At 41.3% G+C, this 23243-nt stretch overlaps 1 pseudogene; it reads right to left on the bottom strand.

Annotated features, from left to right (window-relative positions):
- Nucleotides 1-649: 649 nt before the first annotated feature.
- Nucleotides 650-14529, bottom strand: LOC140498948 (iron-sulfur cluster assembly 1 homolog, mitochondrial pseudogene; annotated as a pseudogene).
- Between the last annotated feature and the right edge of the window lie 8714 nt (nt 14530-23243).

The raw sequence follows: 23243 nt of genomic DNA, 5'->3' as shown, positions 1-23243 counted from the left end.
GGTAGTGTCAGCAAGGGAGTGCACATAAGTGGAGCAGAGTACAACATTATATAGTCCTAATGTGGAAGCCCACTTCCCATTGGCTGAGAATCCACACATACCAGTCTAAGCATGGGAATCTACCCCAGAGACAAAGAACACAGAAAGGATTGTTGCTCACCAATGAGGGTTTTTGTTACCAAATATGGAACTTAAGGGAAGAATGGTGCTATGGTATGACCAGAATTTTGTAGGTTCTTCCCCATCCAGGTGAATTTTATTTGCCTAAGGGGGATACTTAGTTATTTTAGCTTTGGCAGGAAGGGTGGGGGTTTGAGGGAATTCATGCCTGAGAGGTCTTCACTTAACCTGATTTCACTCATGGACCAGCCGTGACAGGGCATGAAATGGATTGAAGACATAGATACTTTAATTATACACCAGAGCTACAAAATAACAAAATTTAAAGAAGTTCTAGTCAAATACAGGCAGGGACCTGGTGGGGTTTTTTTTGTCAATGGTAACTTTCCTCCTTATCAAATAACAATATGTTGAGGTTGACATAGGGCAAGCATAAGAAATAGCTTCATTCCTAAATCCAGATTAGAGGAAATGGAAGTAGAAATTGAGCAGTGACTGAAATCTGAAAAGGTGGAAGTTGGAAGACTTCTTTTTTTTTTACAGAGGATAAAATTTTATTGCAACAAAGACTTTTACATACAATATTGCAGAAATTATAAATCAATCAACAGAATAATATTAACTACACAAGTTGTTACTAGCACTTACATAATATTCTTAAAGTTTTGTGCGTGTTGTGCATCAGGTTCTTATGAACAGCATGCAAGCGAGCAGGATATGAACATGACAATCATATTTAAAAGAACTCAAAAGTACTTCAGTTTTGACAGTGTTAACTTTCAAACACGAAGCATAGATACTACCACACAAAACAAAACATTCAATATGTCAAACCCTGCAGGATCAAGAATTATAATATAAAATGAACACTGTCAGAGAAAGCTGTGGGAGCGAGTATTAGTTCACATTCATTTTTAAAAAGGCTATTCCTTTAATCTCCCAGCAATAAGTTAGAATTCAGAAAATATTAAATTTGAAACTTTAGAAAAGACAACCATCTACTGAAGCTACAGTAGTTAGACTAATTTTTTAATAAAGGATTTTCAGGTTGCTTCATTACGCACCCTCTTTGACTTTTTGAATTGTGGTTGTAGAGATGCAAAGAAACAAAACAATTAAAACAACTTCCTCTCCAAGTTCTGTCACTTAAAGACAACAGTCGTCCACTTAACTGAAGGACTAGGGAATTCAGTTAACACATCAACCAGCTAAAAAGTCCACTTTGTTCTTGTCACAATCAAGACAAATACAGATCTTTCACTTCTCTCTACTGCCTACAAGCATAGACAAGGACAATCTGTATTGCTTATAAGGAGATAAGAGACATGGATCTTTAAAGAGGCATTGTGGCCCAGTGGAAAGCCTGCCTCTGAGTTAAGAAACTTCTGTCTGGTCCTGGCTTTGCCATTAGCTAGTTCTCTGATCTCAAGGACATGACCCTGGGGAGGCTGCCCCACCTTATCAGGCCTTTGGGGGCTGGACTAGATGGCCTATAAGATTCCATCCAGTTCTTATATTCTAAGTGAGCTTAGGAATCATGCTTTAGGAAGAAGAGTGGAAGAAATAAGGAGTTAAAAATTAGAGACCTAAGATATATATTTTTAGAAAGTGTTGTCATCTAGAAATTCTTTGCAGTGTTTCTAAAAACTTATCTACACTCAGTGACCATGACTGTTACAAGTTAAGGCCTTCTGATAAAGAAAGCTCTGATAAAAAAGGCTCTGATAAATCTGGGGAGGTAAGAGATCTCCAAAGTCCTTTGTTACCAGGACTCAGATTTTCTGCCTCTGAATTTTGAAAGCCAAAAATCAGGGACTGAAGCATAAAGATAATGAAACATTTCATAATCATACCTGCTCATCAGATGGTCACTATATGCACAACTGTGTGAAATGCAAGACTGAATCTGATCAATGAGACAAGGACAATGAAAATTTGTTCTAAGAGAAATAAATGGAGATATAAACTCAAAATAAAGATTGGTTTTTTCTTTACAGAATAGTAAATTATCAGTGCTCCTCAGAAATTTTCTAGAACTCAATCTGTCACCTAAAAGATGGTGCAAAGACCAATTTTTCTGGAATTTAACACAATGGTTTTATTTTCAAAATGCTTTAACTTTATTTTCCTCATAAGGCAGCCATACATTGCAAGGCCCAGAACCTGAAAGAAACGTGATTTCTTTAGAAAGCCACATGGTTGAACACGAGCGTTCTTGGTACTTAATGCCAAAGCAGTCCTGAGTTTTCAAAAGTTAAAGCTTTCTCCACAGCCCCAAGTTCCTTTGATGTTTGGGTTATTGAAAACAAATTCACGGGACAATTTGTCTTCTACATAGTCCATTTCTGTTCCTAAAAGTGTTAGCTGGGCTTTCTTTTCGATGAATACTCTAAGTCCATCCTGGACAACTTCTTCAGCAGACTCTCCTTTTGTCCTGGTATAGTCTAAAATGTAAGAAAGTCCATTACAACCTCTGGTCCCGACCCCAACTTTCAGACCTATATTTTCCGGTTTATCTTGAACAAGCTGTGTTATCTCATTCACAGATGCCGGGGTCAGGGTCAGGGCTGCCCGGGTGGGCTGCAGCTTCCTCTTGCTCACTGCCCAGACTGTGGCTCGCACTAACGAAGCAGACATCTTTCCTTTCTTTGCCTCCTCCACCTCCGCCCCACCCCTTGCCCTTTCCAGGGAGGTCCTACCTCAGCTCAGCGGCTCTCCATGGGCACCGTCGGCGGGTGCGCTGATGCCACAAGCTGGACGACATCGCCCCTGGAGGACTTCTTAATCTATACTTAAAACTCCAGAAGTGCCAGGTGGCAATAGTAATGCCAGCATCTCCAATGATTTTGAAAAAGAGATGGGAGTACTTAGAAAGGAATTTTTAAAATCTTTTTTATTTCGATGGGAAAACTACTAGACCAAATATCCCCAAATGGAGCAATTTCCTTAATTTTCAAATAATTTTCATAATAATTTTTATCTCCTCTGAGAGGCAAGAGGGAACCAATTTGAAGGCAGGAAGACCTGGGTTTAAGTCTGCATACTGACTAGTAGGGGCCTAGGCAAGTCATTTATCCTCTTGGTGTTCCAAGTAACTCTACAACTATAAATTACAGAGAAAGTGCCAACCTACAATGACAGGGGGAGTTTCATCGCTAGGCAATTCTCTATACCAGTGAAGTCACAGGTCCATTCCCTAATCCTGATATAACCATCATTAATGAATGTATTCTCCAACAATATTAGAGATTATAAAAATGTTCCAGGACTTACACACACTGTTACACCATGGTAGGAGTCACAAGAGGTAAGGCAGAGCTATCTAAAACTCCTCCTAAAAGCATGCAGCAAACACTACCATGGCAAGAGAGGCTTGAGAAAACTATGGAAGACCCATGTCTAATTAGTATGGGCAGTAGAAAACCTGAGCATCAATGTCAGCATGAAGAATTTCCTGTTCATCAGAATTGGTGAACTGGAAGGCATGAATAGTTAAGGTAAAGACAGCTACTTCCATCTCAGAAGAAAATAGTCCAGCAGGAGAGAATAAGTAGATAATGAGATCCCCATTCATACAAAGTCAATCTCATCACATACCCAAAGGAGAGTTACTCTGACTTGGATTAAAGACAATGAAGAAGAAATATGTTATAGAATCTGGAAAATAAATCAGAAATTTTTATATTCTTAAATAACAATTACAGCTAAAGTAAAATGGTTAAGGGGATACAAGGATTTGGCAATTATTGAACAAGCCACCTGAAAGCACAGAAAAATTTATACTTCACCTTTGACTCTGTTTTGCACTCATGACTTTGTCATATATTGTGAATAACATATAGAAGACATGCAGGCATTGGTTGTGTTGGTGCAAAGGCTTTCAGTTTTGTGTAGTCAAGGTAATCTATTTTGTCTTTTGCAATTGCTTGTATTTCCTGTTTAGTTAAGAACACATCTCCTACATAACTGTGAAAAAGTCTATGATCCCCTTCTCTTCTAATGGTATGATCTTTACTATTAAGACTTACAACCATTTAGAATATATTGTGGAGTATGGTCTAAAAAAATGAAGATGTGTAAGAATAGTGAGAAAGGTAAAGTGTTAGCTATCCACATGGAAAACTGTTTTCTTTTAAAAATATACCATGAGTACAATGTCATCAAAAAGCAATTGACATAAAACACAGCAACTTCCAGGAAAATTGGTTAGAGCATACAACAGTTCTGCCTCACCTTAAATCCATCATTACTCCTGAAAAGAAGTAAGTTTGACTTTAAAATAAGAAAAGGTACTCTGCCAAAGCACCATGTTAATTGCTTGATGTACAGGGATGGCACAAGTTATATGTCTCCACTGGGGAAAGAAAAAAACACCACTAGAAACAGCATCTCCATCTCATGAAATTTTTCTCCAATCACATCATAATGTATTTTGGGCTCAACAAGTGTAAAACTCTTAATGCATGTCAAGGAAAGACAGATAATGAAGGCTCTGAGCTTGGATTTAAAGGTTGAATTGAACCCGTGGGCAAAGGTGATATTTACAAACACTTTGGTTTCTGCCAGGAAAGACACAGTAAAACATCAATCTGTCAAGGATCCAGGTATGTAAAAATGGTTACTGGCATCCTAAAATCACAGCTTAATGGGAAGAATATGTTTAAAGCAATTAACACCTATGCAAAACCCACCTCAAAGCATATTTTCAGAACAATCAAATGTTCCATAACAGATTTGAAAAGGATCCAAATAAAAACCCCACACCATGTTAACAGAGTAAAGGACCCTTCACCTAAAGAAACTATAAAAAGACTAATATTTCCTCAGTGTGAGGGAGAAAGAAGATAGATGAATATTTTCATAGAATGTGAAAATAGGCTAAAAACTTACAGACAGACTTTCAAAACAAACAGATATCACGTCACCTGTGGCAATGTAGTAAGTCTTTGGTTGCTGGAAATTCTTTTCTTGCCCCTTCATGGAACCCTCATGAGGCTCCCCTATGGGAAAGGATAGTTTTCCACTAGACACCATAGAAAGTCTTGAGATTGATTTTCTTCACTGTGACTGGGATATTGCTAGGATATTAATGAAAAGTCCAAATCCTTTTATTCTCAAAAATTATAAGATTGTCCTCTGATTGGGGCGGGGAGGAGGGAAGGTTTAGTTATGCCCTTCTCCCCCTAAAGTGATTCTCTCTCTGGACTTAGATATCCAAACTGCTTGCAGTTTTATGGAAGGGCACAGCAGGGTTTAATGCCTTTAACTGATTGATTGATTAATTAATTAATTAATTCAATTGAGATGTTCTCACCTGAGAGAGGTGACAGGGCTAGATATTTTTGAAAATTTGCTTTATGTGGCATGAGGAGAAAAGATAGAGCCTGGACCTCAAGGAAACATCAATGCAGCACCAGATAAACAGCCAAGGCCTATAGCTTCTGCCACAAGAAGCCTGAGACAGGAGCAGGGTTCAAATTTAAAAGAAAGGGAATAGACCAAAAAAGATAAGCAAAAAACAACAAAAAAGATCTGACCATAGAAAGTTATTATGGTAACAGAAAAGATTAAGACACAAACCCAGAAGAGGACAACAATGTCAAAATAGCTATGGGCAAAGCCCCGACAAAAATGGCAAATGGTCTCAAGCCCAGAAAGAACTCATGGAAGAGCTCAACAAGGAGCTTAAAAGTCATATAAGACTGGTGGAAAAAAATTAGGAAAAGAAATGAGAGTGATGCAAGAGAATTATGAAAAAAGAGTCAACAGTTAGGAAAAAAAGAAAACAACTGCTTAAAAAGTATAATTGGCAAAATGGAAAAGGAGATTTAAAAATCCACTGAAGAAAACAACTCCTTAAAAATACAATTGACCAAATGGAAAAGGAAGTACAAAAGCTAACTGAAGAAAACCACTCCTTAAAAGTTAGAATTGGTCAAGTGGAAACTAATGACTCTGCAAGACATCAAGAATCATTCCAACAAATTCAAAAGAATGAAAAAATGGAGGAAAAATGTAAAATACTTCCTTGGAAAGCAACTGACCTGAGAAATAGATCCAGGAAAGACAATGTCAGAATCATTGAACTACCTGAAAGTCATAACCAAAAGGAAGACCTGGACAGCATCTTTCAAGAAATTATCAAGGAAAACTGCCCTGATATCCTGGAACCAGAGGGCAAAATAGGTATTGAAAGCATCCACCAATTACTTCAGGAAAGAGATCCCAAAATAAAAACTTCAAGGAACATTATAACCAACTTTCAGAACTATCAGGTTAAATTAAAAAATACTGCAAGTGGCTGAAAAGAAACAATTCAAATATCAGGGAGTCACAATCAGGATTGCACAGGACTTAGCAGTTGAAACATTAAAGGATGAGGAGTCATGGAACATGATCTTCCAGAAGGCAAAGGAGCTAGGACTACTATCAAGAATCACCTACCCAGTGAAATTAAGCATAATACTTCAAGTGGAAAAAATGGTCATTGAATGAAATAGCAAGATTTCAAGCTTTTATAAGGAGAAGACCAGAATGGAACAAAAAATCTGATCTCCAACATCAAGGCCCAAGAGAAGCAGCGGAGGGAAAGATAGAAGGGTGGGCAATGGGTGGTACTTGAACTTTACTCTCATCAATATTGGCTCAAAGAGGGAACCATGTACACAATCAGTTTAAGATAGAAATCTATCTTATCCAATAGGGAAGGAGGAGGGGAGGAGATTAAGTAAAGGGGGGGGCTGATAAAAGAGAGGGCATATTGGGGGAGGCAGAAGACAGAAGCAAAAAATAAGGAGGGAAAGGATGAAAGGAGAAAGAGGACAAATAGGGGAAAAATAGGATAGGAGGAAATACACATTTAGTAATCATAACTGTGAATGAGAATGGAATGAACTCTCTCATAAAATGGAAGTGGATAGCAGTATGGATCAAAAACTCAAATCCTGCAATATGTTGTTTACAAGAAACACACTTGAAGTAGGGAGATACACACAGAGTAAAGGTAAGGGGCTGGAGCAGAATCTAATTAAAAAAGGTAAGGAAAGAAACTACATCTTGCTAAAGGTACCATAGACAATGAAGTAATATAAATACTAAATATATATGTGCCAAGTGGCGCAGCATCCAAATTCTTGGAGAAGTTAAGTGACTTACAGGAAGGAGAGGTTCAAAGTACTCTGTGGTCCCATGTCCATTCAAAATAGTTCACAAGCCCCCAGTGATATCATTACTTCTTCTTTAATCATGTAGAGGACATAATCCATATAAAGAATTTAACAAAATAATCAGAAAAATCATATTAGAACATTTCCCTCATAAAACTTGGGCATCGTTTCACACAAATATTCACACCATGAGTAGGTGTGTGTGCATGAGTAGGGAGAGTGCATGAAGGGCATATGCATGAAGGGAGAACACATGCCTTTGATGTCCATCAGAGTCTGCTGGGCACTTTCTCTTCTGGTCTCAGATAGACTTGCAGTGACAGCTGTGCTGATGACCACTGGTCCTGTGCATCTCCATTTACAATGTTCCTCTGTTGGTCTCTCCTGATTACAGTCTCAGTGGGATACTGCTTTCTTCTTGGAGCTGTTCCTTGCTGCTATCACCTGGCTCACCCCTTTCAGGCCACCCAAACCCTCTCAGCCTTCTTCTGCCACTAACTCAGCCAGGTAACTCAGAGAGGGTGCCCCCAGGCTTAGATTAGATATTTCCTTGTCTAAGTCTGTGTGGAAATTAAAGTCCTCTGCTATGGGTAAGAACTTAATTTCAAGGTAAGATCCTCTTTTAGCATACCAACAAATTAGAGCCAGAACGAGACAGTAAGTGAAAGGCAAAACTCAATTCCTGTCTGTATTATGCACATTTGTCAGTTTCTAGAGTTCAGTCATGTCCAACTCTTCAAATTGCTGCTGCTGTCTGTCCTACTTTCTCAAGGACCATGACATCAGGGAGGTGATGCCATGACATGCAAGTTAGTTGGAATCACCAGCCTCACTTTCTCTTCTGGAGCCAACGTGCCAATATGACAGGATGACTGGAGATGACCCAGGATGCAGTGGGGGACCTTGGCCTTTTCAAGCTAAGGTCTTTAACAGGTCTTTTTTTGAAGCAGCAGCACCCATTCAGTGATTAAGGCTTAATAAAAGTGAGGCAAAGAGTGGCCTCATTTAAAAAAAAATAGTTCTGGGAGGGAAAGATCCTCAGGGTTCCTGGTGGAAACAAACAATTGTTATTTACATTCGTTCTGAGCCAATCAGGACCCAAACAGTGACCAAGTAGGACTTGGTCTGGGACCAGAGCTTTACTGATGGCATGGGTGCTGCCTCAAACTGAGCCCGACTTGAAAAGGCCAAGGTCTCCTGCTGCATCCTGGGCCATCTCCAATGTCCTGATCCATATCCAAACACTGACTCTGGAGGAGAAAGTAAGGATCATGACCCCCTGATCCATCCATAGCTGGGCCTTTCTCTCTTCCACTATTCCTTGAAGTCTCTCCAGGTTCATGTTTGTTGTTTCCATGATACTATCTATCCAACTCATCCTCAATATCTAATTGCTCTGCATTTTGACCAGTGAAAAACTTGGCTCCCAACATTGACAAATGACTATCTTATCTAACCTTGCCTCTCTCATCTCACAGTTGTGAAACTGATTTTTTTTTGAACCTAGAGAGGAGAATTTTATATTTATCTCTGTCACATTTCATCTTATTAGACTCATCCCAGTATTCTAGAGAGCTGATCAGGGAGCGCAGCTGCAGGCCGGCAATGCCATGATGAGCACCCAGGGTCCCTTGTCTGATATAAAGGACTTGAATCTGAGCTCCTTCCCCTTTTCCCTCTTCTCTTCAGTTGATAAGACACATACTAGGGGTATGCCCAGATCCTGGCTCTGCTCTTTGACTGGATGTCCCACTTTGGGCTCTCCAGCATCTCTCCCCATAGAGTTCCAGTGTCTCCATGAGGCTCCATTGACCACTCGGTCCTCTCAGTCATCTAAAGTCTTGCATATAAGGACCTACGCAAGCAATTCCTGCCTGGGCTGAGTTCCAGGAGAAAAGCCTATCTTTGCAGGTCTGTCTGTTTGCTTTCTCTTGTTAGACAAGCACAGCTGCAGAACTCACCATGCTTCCCATTAGCCTCTCCTTCCCAGAGTCCAGGAGCCACCCAGTAGTGGGAAGCAGCTCCCTCCAGGTGCCTGTTTCTATTCCTGTATTTGGGTTATGCCCTGCATTTTTCTCATTTGTTCATTTATTCACTCATTTGTTCCTCCATTCACTTATCTATTTATGTATTATGTATTCATCCTTTCATTCATTCATCTAGTTATTTATTTCAGTGCGCAGGTCAGTGCTCAATTTGAAGTCAGGAAGACTAGGTTCAAATTCTGCCTCTGACGCTTACTGTGAAAGATTTCACTTAATCTCTCAGTTTTCCTTATTTCAGTATCATATTATCTCCTGTATCTCACTTTCCTTATCTGTAAAACAGGGCTAAGAATAGCACTTCCCTCACAGGACTGTGGGGAGTGAGAATCAAGTGAGATATAAAGTGTTACCTAAACCTTAAAAAATTGTATCAATTCTACCTATTATTGCTGTTATTATCACCATTCCTATCATGTTTACATATTATATTGGTGTAGAAGAGGTTGAATTGACCTAAAGGGACCACAAGAAGGTTGTGTCCTGGAAAAGTCTGGGAGTCCAGGGCCATGTATGACTCAACATTTGGTCACATCAGAGGTGACAAACTGCCTGGCCACATGGTGACCCAGACATGTGGTGACCCAGCGATTAAAGAAATTTAAGATACAAGCTCTGGGTGCACAGCTTGGGCATCCCCCAACCCAAGACCCCGGGATGCAGGGGGTCATATCAACTAAAAGAAGCAACTTCTGTCTGGCTCCTTCCTTAAATCCTCCAGTTGGTACCATGTAATGCCAAAACTTCCAGTGAGGGATGGGTGAGGGCTGATCCTTCTCTACTCTAGTATCATGGAGACCCCACTGTCATGTCAGCTAATTGAGAAGGATTCAACCAGATAAGCTTTCACCAGAGTCAGTCCCTGTCTGCTTTTTCCATTTTTATGTTTGTTCTTTAGCTAAATGGTCTTAGGTAAATGGATAGTTGTAAGCATAAGCAAAGTGGGATTTTTGTTGTTTTCTTTTTGGAGTTCAGTTTCCCAGGCTCAGGCTTAAATGTGAATATCTGAAGGATTGATCTCCTTTGAACCCTGAAAATTCATAGCTGTGCTGAGTCATGTAGGTTTCATGCCTATTGGCTCTGAGTCAATCAGGAGTTGAGTCTTTGTTATATATTCTGGGAGGCTGGCAGTTTGCTTTGGAGGCTTGCTCATGAGAAGGAACTTTTGATTCCCTGGACCAGACTCTGGGTAGCCGTTTGTTAAGGGCCACCCAACTTCTGACTACAAAGATGGTGTCTCCCAGTCTGGTGGTGTATTTGGTTGCATTACCTTGTTTAGACAGTTGGAACCCTATCTGTTGAATCTCTGTGCTAATTTCTCCGCTTATATTTTCTAAACTCACTTCTTTCTACTTATCTGTAATTAAAGTAAGATTGTTAACCTCTTAAAAGCTGTCTTTCCTTTAGAAAAGCAGATCAAAGGACCTGTGCTAGTGTAGTTGCTACTACAGTAGTAATCTTGAGATGAACGTGTCCAGACTTGGAGGTGACTTTGTGAGTTTAAGAGTCCTAGGTAATTTAGTGCAGGAGGGATTTCTTCATTAGAGAGAATGACCGTCAGAAAGAAGAGGATTGCCTTGAACCTGCCCTATTTTACTAAAAGATATGTGTTGGGAGTTAGGTAAATAGTATAGAGATCAGGGAAAGCATAAAATAAAGAATCTGCAGTCTCACAAACTGCTTTATGTTCTGATAATGGTTAAGTATCTGCCTTCTAGAAGATTGTAACAACAGTTCTAAGTTAAATTACTGAGCCCTGTTTTAAATTTGTTTTTGTTAAATGCAAACATGTGAATGTTTTATAATTAGCATTCCTTTTGTGTATAAGAATAAAATAACTGTCCTATCAGATTCTATTATACACTGGGTACTTTTTTATTTTTGACTTTGGCAAAAGCACAGACATAAGCCTAAACATAAGCTTTTAAGAATTTGTCTTCAGGGTACAAGGATTGTAGTTTAAGTAGCAAACGAATGTTTTTTTTTAAAGGGAAGGGTGGTCCATTCACCCTTCATGTATGTTTCAGGACTGAATTCAGTGTAAACGATATGCCTGGGTCCAAAACAGATCTGACCCAGATTGGAAAAGGGATTTGGTACAGTGTCCCAACTCTTTTGGACACAGTACTTAATGTTAGAGTAAAAAGAACATGGGATTTGATATTTGAAGGCTTGGAATTTAATACAGGTTCTGGTACTTACTAGGTGTGTGACACTGGGCAAATGACTTCCCTTCTCTGCAGTTCAGTTTCCTCTTCTATAAAGTGAGGCTTTATAGAAGACAGTGAATTTGAAGATCCCTTTCCATTTTAATTTCTTTTAAAATTGTATTATTTTATTGATTTTTTGTTTTTTAATATTCTCTTTATTTCTAAATGTGTTTTTCCCCCTCTCCCTAGTCATTGAGCCAGCGCTTGTGAAAAATATTCTGAAAGATGAGGGAAAAGCAATGCAGCAAAACTAGCCAGCTTATTAATAACATCTGACAGCATATTCAATATTCTACACTCATAGTCACCACTCCTGCAATGAAAGGGAGGAGGTTCGGTAAGCATTAAATTCTATGAAAATAGTGAACTCTGTGACTTCAATCTATTCCTGGGAACCTGGGAGGTACAATAGATAAAGTACTGGGACTGGAATCAGGAAATCCAGCCTCAGACACTTAGCAGCTGTGTGATCCTGGGCAAGTCACATAACCTCTCTGTTTGCCTCAGGTTTCCAAACTATAAAATTAGAATCATAATATTATCACAGAGTTGTTGTTCCATCTCACAGGCTTTTTGTGAGGATCAAATGAGAATATCAATAAAGGGCTTAGTACAGTACCTGGCACATAATAGATGTTTAATAAATACTTTCCCCTCTCTCTCTCTTCCCTCCTACTGAGAATAAAGACAAGGATCTTTTTCCAAACTACAGTTTCCTCAGGATGAATGCCCCACTCTTGCCAAAACTATACCGGCAGATTCAAAAACTGTCAGAGTCAAAGGAGACTTCAGATGTCTCAAATCTGAGGCAAACCTGAAATGGGAATCTCCTCAACACGGCTTCATGAATAACCAGTTAGTGCCCATTTAAATACTCTCTGTAACGGGCAACTCACTATGATTCCAGGCAGACCATTTCACTTTTAGATTACCATACTTCATCAGAAAATCTTTCTCATATCAAACAAACACTCTTTTTCCCTAATACTTCTACCCATTTCTCCTGGCATTACTGCCTAGGGCCAAGGAGAATAAGGTTTACCGTTTTTTTTGACAGTCCTTTAAATACCTGAACTCAGCATTTGTTTCCCACCACCTCTACCACCCAAGTCTTCTCTGCTCCAAGCTAAATATCCCTAGTTCCTTCCCACATGAATAAGGAAGATCATTGGAGCCTTGGCCACCACATGGAGCTGATCCAGATTGTTTTTAAAATATGTCTATTTTAAAATTAATATCCTTAGTTTTACTATCACATTCAAGTTCCAATTTCCCATCCCCCACTCAGAGAACTATACCTTATGTAAGCTATATGTGTTTTTGCTGGCTAAATATAAAGACAGCTTGGCAGGCATATGGGGCATGAGTGGAGATTTGATCTGGAATCTGGCCCACTCCTCTACAAAAAAGACTTGATTTCTGTCTGGAAAGGGAGCAATAGGAAAACTTACTCCTCCCCTCATCTACCTCCAAGAGAGGTATTGGTCTAGAATCATATCTATTTACCACACCCTGAATATTGATAATCTAGGGGTACAATTTGTTGTTCAGTTATTTTCCAGTCATATCCAACTCTTTGTAACCCCATTTTCGAGTTTCTTAACAAAGATCATTTTACAGATGAGGAAACCAAGGCAAACAGGGCTAAGTGACTTGCCCAGAGTCACACAGCTGCTAAGTATCTGAGGCCAAGTTTTTCACTGCACCACCTAACTGTCTTAGAGATACAAGAAGTTCAGAATAAAATGTTCTATTTCTAATTGCTCTCAAAAGAAGGATACTAATTAGTCAAATGAGTTAACTTGGTTAGCTCTCTCCAAATAAATTCCCAAAAGACCATTATGAATAATGAAAAGCAAATAAACCCAGTTTCCCAAGTAAAACAGTAAACAGAAGCCTAAGAAAGAATTCCCATTAGAATAAACCCAAGAATATCCAATAATAAAAGAACTCTTCAGTCAGCAAGCAAGCTCTTACTAAATCCTAAATATGTGCCAGGGAAAATGCCCTCAAGTGTGTGGAGGGGAGGGGAGAGAAAACATGAAAGGAAGCTAAAAAAGGGAAGGGGGGTGAGGAGAAGGTACCTGATGGAGAAGGTCCAGTGAGTCAGGATTGTAGCCCAGAGAGGACTGAAGCTGAGGGGGAGACAAAGCACCCTGGATCACCAAGCAGAGAGGGAGGCCTCCATCAGCAGCCTCTAGCACCATGTTGGGGGTGGGGTTCAGCTTCTCCTACAAATCAAGGGGTTCCATTGGTGTTGTTCAGTCATTTCAGTTGTGTCTGACTTTTCATGACCCCATTTGGAGTTTTCTTAGAAAAGATACTGCAGTGATTGGTCATTTCTTCTCCAGCTCATTTTACAGATGAGGAAACTGAGGTAAACAGGGTGAAGTGACTTGTCCAGGGTCACTGAAGTTAGTAAGTGTCTGAGGCCAGATTTGAACTTAGGAAGATGAGTCTTCCTGAGTCCAGACCCGGTGCTCTATATCCACTGTGCCACCTAGTGGTAGACCTTCTGAAGTTCACACCTGGATTATAAGGATGCTTTGCTTAAGTTTGAATATCTGCCCTGGGGCAAAGGTGGAAGAGCCTGAAGAAGGCTGGGAAGCCTATCGAACAGAAGACGCAAAACAAGGTGACAAAGTGGACAAAGATAGAGAAGAAGATGGAGAAACAAAGAAAAAAATCTCTCCCAACAAAGGTGAATTGGAAATAATTGTCCATTGGAGTCCTGTGTATCCAGGGCAAAGAGGAAATGGGAATTACAATTGTTCTCTTTGGGGAGCCTTGAGCTCTTGTTTTTGTTTCTTTCACACATTCCCTCTCACTGTACAAATTGTCAGGATTGTGAGTCAGAGGAAGAAGCAGGCTTTGTTTGTCTTTGTTTGGGTTTTTATTTTAGTTGAATGAAAAAAGCCACTTCTCATAAATATCAACGTGTACTATTTAACTATTCAGTGTAAAGGTTTGTCATATACAAAAATTGGGAGAAATTTCTCTCCCTAAAATCCCATGCCACCCCCCACCCCCACCCCCTTGGCCCCTCTGCGACATACAAGACACAGTTTCTGGGGGATGTTCCTCAAACTGCCCCAGGCTGGAGCAAAAGTGGGGTTACTTTACATTTCTAATAAAGAATGAAAAAGGGAGAAAAACCCAGTTTGGAAAAAAAAACTGAAGCAATTCAGTAACAAAGCCTAGATCTAGTCAGAGTTCTGTGGAACTCACAGTCCCCAATCTCAGTAAACAAGTGAAGAAGGTACATTCCCAGATCTCTTCTTCAGAGCTTGCAGACCAAGATTTTCATTCTCCTTGCCCCCAGGCACCAGGAAGTGAGCTATGCTAAGCACTCACTGGTTTCTTCTTGGAAACTTTCTGTTGACCTGATGCTGTTAAAAATAAAACAAAGAAAGGCCCTCTGATTTGGAGAGAATTCTTTGGGATCCATAAGACTCATGGGTGGCAGGGTGCCCCTTCCATCTTCTTTTCCAGACCCTCCTTGTCTGGGTTTTTCCATGCCCCCATGGTATGGCAGGAACCTCCTGGAGTTTCTTTTTTATGGTCTCAGAAATGTTAGATGTGCCTGGATGACCACCTGCCCTTCCCTATAAAATTCATGGCCTTTCTCTATGTTTCTGAGCTGCTCTGGTACCTGAAGTGGAAACAGACCCAAACTGTCCCATCCATTCATTTAAGAAGACTCCTAAGAGCTTGGCATGAACAAGATGTGTCCAGAGGGCAACTTCTGGTGAGACCTTCACTGAACCACTTTCCTTCTGGGGACTGAGGCCCAGAGGTATCCTTTACCATGAACTTCTCTTCCCTTGCTCCATCCTGGTCCAGGATTTCTCATTAGGTAGAATAAACTCTTTTGTGTAAGCTCCTAGAATGAAGGGCTTCCCCTTTAGAAAGTACTGCTAATATATAATTTTGTTTGTGTGTGTTCATCCTTTGTTGCCAAAGAAATGCCATCAAAGAAATGGTGACATGACTTGTACTTGACTTTGTTTTGAGTGAGGGAGGGCTGTGCCTCACTTCTCCTCCAGAGCCATTTGAATCCAGGGACCAGATATTCATCAGGATGACTGGAGATGACCCAGGATGAGGCAATTGGGGTTAAGTGACTTGCCCAAGGTCACACAGCTAGTGAGTGTCAAGTGTCTGAGGTGAGATTTGAACTCAGGTCTTCCTGACTCCTTCACTGGTGCTCTATCTATTGCACCACTTAACTGCCCCTATTTTTTTATTTGTTAATTGTAAAAGAGTAGATTTTAAACAGTAATTTTATAAAAAGTAACAAATTCATTTTCTATTTGAGTTTTTATTTAATATAGATAAACATATTAAAACATTAACTTTTCTAAAATTAGCATATTGATTTTATTAATTTGATTAACCTATTGATATTGTGTTTGTCTATCATTCTGGAAGAGGACCATGACAGCAAGATGATGACATGACTTGCCATTGACTTTGATTTGAGTGAGGGAGGGCTGTGCAAGGTTACCAGTCTCATTTCTCCTCTAGGGCCATCTGGGTCCAGTGGCCTGATATTCATCAGGACAAATGGAGATGACCCAGGATGCAATGGGAGAACTTGGCCCTTTCAAGCTAAAGTCTTAACACATTCTCACTTTGAGTGAGATACACCCATTTGATGAATAAGCTTCTTTAAGTTGCTCAAGGGATGGCCCTTTTAATAAATCAGACTGAGAGGGGAAGACCCAAAACAGAACCATGCTGGAGTAGAAACAATTGTGAGATTGTTGTCAGATTGATCTGAAAGCTGTTGGAAAGAGAAAACAGTAAAGGTATGGACAAAATCCCAGACCTTATTAATACAGGAAAAAGTTGAAGAGGAAAATAACTGTTGACCAATATGCTTACTTTCTCATGTATTTAATTTTTCTGAGAGTGACACCTACATGAAAGGTATCATTAAAAAAGCTCTTAGTAGGGAGGTCAGAAGGTCCTAGAAATCGCAGAATCATGAGAATTTTCAAGCAGGAAAGGACTGCAGCAGTTGTCTAATCTGGCTCGTTCCCTAAAAGAAATTCCCATTACAACATCCCCAAGAAGTCTCTGGAAGACTTTTAATGAGGTGTAATTCATTACCCATTCCACTTTTGAACAGCTCTACTTAGAAAAAATTTCCTGACCTCCACATATGCATCATTGTAACCTGAAGGTATTGCTTTGTGCTTCTGCCCTATGAGACCAAATAACGCTGCCAGCTTCCACTTTGTTTGGATTAACTTATAAATCAATCTGAAAATCAAATAAAATAATGTAGCATACACATATGTATATTTGTAACATTGAACAATATTCATGTATTTCTCAAATGTTTTGTGTTACAGGACACTATCATCCATTGCTTTGTAAGCTCTGGGAGAGCAAGAACTCTTTGGGCCTTTTCTTGTATCCCCAGCATTTAGCACAGTGTTTGGCACTTAGTAGGTACTTAAATGTTTACTGTTTGAGTGATTTTTGATGTCTTGCCTCTTTTTTTCTTTTAAACCAGACCCTCCCTCTACCCCTTCCCCATTGAGCTGTGGCTGTGGTTTGTCTTTCAATCTCAAAGAGGACCATGACATCAGGGGGTGATGCTTGACATGCAAGTGAATTAGATGGAGTGAGGCAGGGCTGAGCAGAGTCACCAGCCTCACTTTCTCCTCTGGAGTCATCTGGGTCTAGAGGCCAGATATAGATCAGGACCATGGAGATGGCCCTCCCCCACTGAACAAATTAAAAAATAACAATTACACAAATCCCTCAATATATACACGTATAACCCCACAAAACAAATTCTCACATTGGCCAAGTCTGAAAATGTCTGTCTCTCTGCGTTGTAGGTTCATGGCCTTTCTGGCAGGAGGGGAGTGTCCTGCTTCACCTCCATTCTTTTGCACTCATGGTTTTTCATCGCATTCGTCAGAGTCTGATGTCCTTCCAAGTTCTCGTGTTCTGTTGTCATTGTGTGGATGGTTCTCTGGCCTGCTATTTTGGGGCCAGCCTCTCCTTTTCCAGAGCCTCCAAGTCCCAAAGCAGCTGCAATGGACCCTAATGAACAGTTTTCAGAGTCAGAAGATCCAATGGCCTGTGAACCAAGCAATAATTTGCCATATAGACGTGCTTTGTAAATAGTGTTTATTTATCACTTGATATCACTTGATTCTCACAACAACCCTGGAAGGTAGGTGTTATTATGACCTACAATTTACAAATGAGGAAACTGAGGCAGACAGAGGTTGAGTGACTGTGGTCACAGCTAATGACTGAGGCAGGATTTGAACTCAGGTCTTTCTGACTCCTACTTCAGGCTGATCACCATGAAGCCACCTAGATGCCTACCTTGAAAGGTTTCTCATGCCAAGCTTACATATTTACTACGCTCAGGTTGCCTTCTTCTTAGGAGCACACTATCTGAGCCATCTTCCCTCCCTCCCTCTAGAAATGTATACAACCAGCAGGTGTCACCATCTTGCAAAGTTTGGAAGTTTTAGGATGGAAAGGGAAAGCAAAAAAGACTTGTGTGGTCCTCTCCTCTCTCCAGATCATCTCTCTGACCTCCAATTGACCAGTCCAAGAGATGCATCCTTCCCTTGGTCCACACCTCTGTCTACTGTCCACCCTCAGACCAGAAGCCAGAAGGTTTAGTGAGTTAAACCCCTTGCCAGCCTTAGTGACTTGAATTTGGCTCACCAGTGACTGATAATTCATGGTTCTAAGTCTCTTAGCTCATCTGCCTCTGCTACCTGGGTCAGACTCTTAGAAGTGAGATCACCGAAGTGTTAAAGTCCTTAGAATCCTTTTCGGTCATTTTCAGTCATGTCTGACTCTTCGTGACTCCATTTGGGATTTTCTTGGCAAAGATATTGGAGTGATTTGCCATGTTATTCTGCAGCTCATTTTACAGAATAGGAACCTGCGACAAACAGGGTTAAGTAACTTGCCCAAGTGTCTCAGGCCAGATTTGAAGATGAGTTCCTGGCCAGGTCCATGGCTCTGTGCACTATGGCGCTACCTAGCGGCCCCATCTTAGAATTCAAGAAACAATACTTTAGCGAGAAAGTATTTGAGCATCTTAGAGACAAAGTATCAGAGCATCTTAGAGACAAAGTTTCAGAGCATCTTAGAGACAAAGTTTCAGATTCTTAGTGACCAAAGAGCTTAGATTGTTACAAAGTACCTAGAAATTGTATTTTTAAAGGAAACAATGTTTTAGACTCTTAGAAATACTGAACAGGAGTTGGGCAAGCCCCAAACTTCTCTGAGCCTCAGTGTCTTGATTGGTAAAATGGGGATAATAATCTCAGCTAACTCTTCACAGGACTTAAAACTAGAAAAGACTCATAGTCCAACTGTCTCATTTTAAAGAGTAGGAAACAGAGGTCCAGACCTGAAGTGATTTGGTCAGGCAGAGACAGAATTTGAATCCATCTTGACTGAGGGTTCTTTCCAGACCACCCACTCTCTCACACAGTTAGAAGGAAAAAGCCCTGAGAAGCAGGTACTGGAGTGAAGAGGACGTGGGTTGAAGTCCTGCCTTTGACACATCCTGGCTGTATGACCCTGGCCAAGGCACTTATGCTCTTTTTTTTTTCACTGGCCTCTATCCAAATTAGGCTTTTCAGCCCTGGAGGATCCCTAGCCCCCTGAGATCCCAGCCCTGGCATTGCCTCCCCCATCTCAATGGAGGGACCCTTTAGGAGCACAGGACATAGCCCTGGAAGGGAGCTTAACCATCTTCTAGCCTGTCTGTCAGCCCAGGGGAAGTGATTTGTTCAGAGTCACAGAGGCGAGAATTCAAGCTTCCCAGACCAGGGCTCTCCCTGTAACCTCTTGGGGCCTCCTTGAGGGGGTTAATAGGAGATTAGCTGTGTAGATCTATGTCTCTCTAGCAGCCATTTTCCAAGGGAAAGAGTTTATGTCTCAATCCCCATACTTAGCTCTTCTAACCTCTGGGGACAATTCTTACCTTGGGAAACCCCAAATCATAGGTTTCATATCCCTTTTGCTCTGTCTGTCCCGCCACCTTCATAGAGTATTAGGGTTTTGTTTTAGGGGAGGTGAAGGTATAAAAGGAACACACTTAATGTGAAGGGAAAGAGGTGTCTCAGTCTAAAGGCCTCAAGGTGAGAGAGAGAGGGGGCCACCAAGGTAGGCTGGCAACACATTCCCTTTGCCAGAGCAGGGTCTGGCATCTGGCACAATGGATGCTACTTCCTGTGGATTAAAATCAACATTCTGTTTTAGAAAAACATATTCAGACATCTCAGGTAAAAGTAATCTCCAGGGTAATTAGAATCAGTCCAGGAAAATCAAATCTCCTGGCAAGGCAATTAAACAGAAGAATGTTCCCTGTTGTCTCAGGAGCTCACTGACAGTCACTCAAATGGCACACACCCAGACTCAGTTACTCAGTCATGTCTGACTCTTTGTGATCCCATGGTCCATAGTGCACCAGATCTTGCCATCCTCCACTAGCTCCTGAAGTCAGTCCAAGTTCATGTTCATTGTTTCCATGACACTCTCTGGCCATCTCTTCTGTCCCTTCTCCTTTTCCCCTCAATCTTTCCCAATATCAGGGTCTTTTCTAATGAGTCTCATCTTCTTATTATGTGGCCAAAGTATTTCAGCCTCATCTTCAGTATTTGATCTCCCAGTGAATAGCCTGAATTAATTTCCATAAGGATTGACTAATTTGATCTCCCTGCTGTTCAAGGGACTCTTAAAATTCTTCTCCAGCACCTGGGGGCAAAGTGACCTGTACTGTCTCAGGTGTGTTTTATAACTTCTTTGATCATAACAGTGGCTGATGGCATTATGGGAGACTGGGGTGGGGGATGGGGCATAACGCAAACCTCCCCAAGTCCACCAGGATCCTAGCCCCTAACAGGCAGGTTGCTGACTCCATGCCCATTGTTCCTAAATGAGCAGGCTATATTCAGAATCAGTTAGAAGTCCCCTCCATTGGTGGGACACCAAAGAAAAAGTAACGCTTTCAAGCCTGAAGTTCTTAGCAGATCTGGGCTCAGGGCTTCCAGAGGCTTCATGGCTTGACTTTCTGAGTCTTCATCTAAAGTCTAGCCCTGCTAAATCCATGAATTGAATCCCAGTTGCTTAACTCTGCTTGGTTGGTTGTTGTCCTTCATTCTCAAAGAGGACCAAAATGACATCAAGTTTCAGTGTGTCTGGCTGTGGCTGATCAGACCAATACGATCTTGGAATGCTCTACCACAGGTTGGGCAAAGATAGTCCGTGTGAATATATGAGGTGGATACTCCAAATCTGCACATCCTACATTTATTTTGTGCTATCTCAGTTCTGCTTTGCTCATAGAGCACAGTACCCTTTGTGATGTGGGCACACCATGCTAAGCAGTCCTTTGCCAGTTTCTCCCATGTTGCAGTCAAATCCAAAGTTCTTGAGAGAGATCTTAAGAGTGTCCTTGTATCACTTCTTCTGACCACTATGTGATTGCCTGCCCCATGCAAGTTCTCCATAAAATAGTCTTTTTGGCAAGCGTATATTTTGCATTTGAACAATGTGGCCAGCCCATCGGACTTGCGCTCTCTGGAGCATAGTTTGAATTCTTGGCAGTTTAGTTTGAGTAAGGACCTCAGTGTCTGGTACCTTATCTTACCAGGTGATCCTCAGACTCTTCCTAAGACAGTTCAGATGGAAGCGATTCAGTTTCCTGGCGTGGTGCTGGTAGACTGTGCAGGTTTCACAGGCATCCAACGAGGTCTGCACAATGGCTCTGGAGACCTTCAGTTTAGTTAACTCTGCTATGTTGTCTTCACACAGAGGGCCACGACAGAACCAGATTAAGATGTGATTAGAAAATATTTAACAAAATAAACACAAATGCAATCAAACATAGAAAACTATATATTAACATCTACGTTAACCATGTGTTAACATGATATAATAAGTTACTCTATGGCCCACAAGGGATCCTTATATGCCGTCTACTGGCTGCCATTTCGATTTGTGTTCTCCACCACTGCTCTGAGGCAGTTGGAGTCTGGGCCTGGACTGGGTCAGGAAGAACTAAGTTCATGTCTGGTCTCAGACACTCACTAGCTGTGTGACCCTGGGCATGTCACTAAACCTCTGTTGCCTTAATCCACTGGAGAAAGGGATGGCGTAGCACTCCAGTATTCTTGTCAAGAAAACCCCAAGGACAGCACTGGCAGGATGTGGTCCATGAGATCACAAAGGCTCAGACATGGCTGAACAAGAACCATCACTGGTCTTTATCCCTTCATGCATTTGCAGGTTAAGGGGCTATGTACCCCCTCCTTCCCTATGTTGCCTGGGTTCAGGGCAGCCTATATGTTGCCTGAAAACTGCCCAGATCTGGGAGAGAGTGCAAGGGCTCCAGCCAACTTATAAAAGGTGAATTATAAATTGTTGGTGCTTTTATCGATCCGGTGCCAGAGGTAAAATACCACGTCCAGCCAAGCATTCTTTGTCAATTTCTGTGGAGGAGGCCATACCTCCATGTCATCATATGACTAGGGTAACTTGGGGAAGGAGGCAGAGTTTGGGGGTAGAATGGGGCTCAGAGAAGATTCTGATTTGAATCTCCACACCCAGTGAGCAGCTGTGGACACAACATCCAGAGAGAGAGGTGGAGATTGGAGGGAAGGAGAGGCTGGGGGCACAGAAAGGCATCCATTCTTGGAAGGCCCTTTTGGTTGTGGAGTGACCTGCCATGACACAGGGAGTTACTGCTGAATAGGACCAGGCTAGGGACAGTGGCACCACCTGGTGGTGCTATGTGAATTTCTCAGTCTAGCTCCAAAAGCTCTTCATTCTGGTTCCATCTGTTTCTGGACTCATTTCATACTCTGTCTCTTCATACAGTCTCTATCTCAGTCAAACCAGACTACTAGCAGACTACTCACACACCAATGCCCATCTCTGTGTTTTTGTACCTGATGGCACACCTGGAAGGTATTCCTAGAGTTAGCATCAGAAGGGACATTAGAGGCCATCAGATTAATCCCACCCATTCAGTTGACAGATGAGGAGACTGTGACGCTGCATATACTGAGGTATAGCATGAAGATGTCACTATGTGTGGCTTGGAGAAAGGAAAAATAGACATCTCTAGCCCCTTCTCCAAGGGAGACATTCAAGCTTGCCAAGAAGGGGAGCAGGAAGTTGGGGCCAGAGGCTATGCTGCTGTCCTCAAAGAGGGGGAGCAGCATGCTAGAATTCAGTCTATCTGCTCACTTAAATATTATTAGTCAATGAAATTTGATCAGGTTAAATCTGACTTCTGATCACTGCCACACTAAATGGGGGGAAGGAGGACCCCAAGCTTTATAGTCAAGGTTTGACTCTTTTCCCACCGAATACAAGTTCCACAACGAACACACATAGTAAGAAACCCATTTATCCAAATCATAGCAAAGCAGAAGTAAGAGAAAGTGTCTACAGGAGAGCATGTGCCAGACAATATAGAGTGAAGGAGCTCTCCCAATGGAAGTGAGATCTCTCAGCTCAACAGAGGGGTAATCCTCACTCTCACCCTAAGGGAAATTCCTTGAAGTCTCTAGAGTGACATGCTGGGGACAGGGACATGAGGGAGACTGAGAGCTCCTTTCATGTCTTCTCAGAGTCTTCTCTTTCTCAAAGCTGGAAGCCAGGAACACCTGAAAAAAGACTGGATGAGAATGGAACCTGAA

The sequence above is a fragment of the Notamacropus eugenii genome, chromosome 4 (assembly GCF_028372415.1).
Source record: "Notamacropus eugenii isolate mMacEug1 chromosome 4, mMacEug1.pri_v2, whole genome shotgun sequence".
Lineage (NCBI taxonomy): Eukaryota > Metazoa > Chordata > Mammalia > Diprotodontia > Macropodidae > Notamacropus > Notamacropus eugenii.
This window is presented reverse-complemented; position numbering and strand designations above follow the sequence as displayed.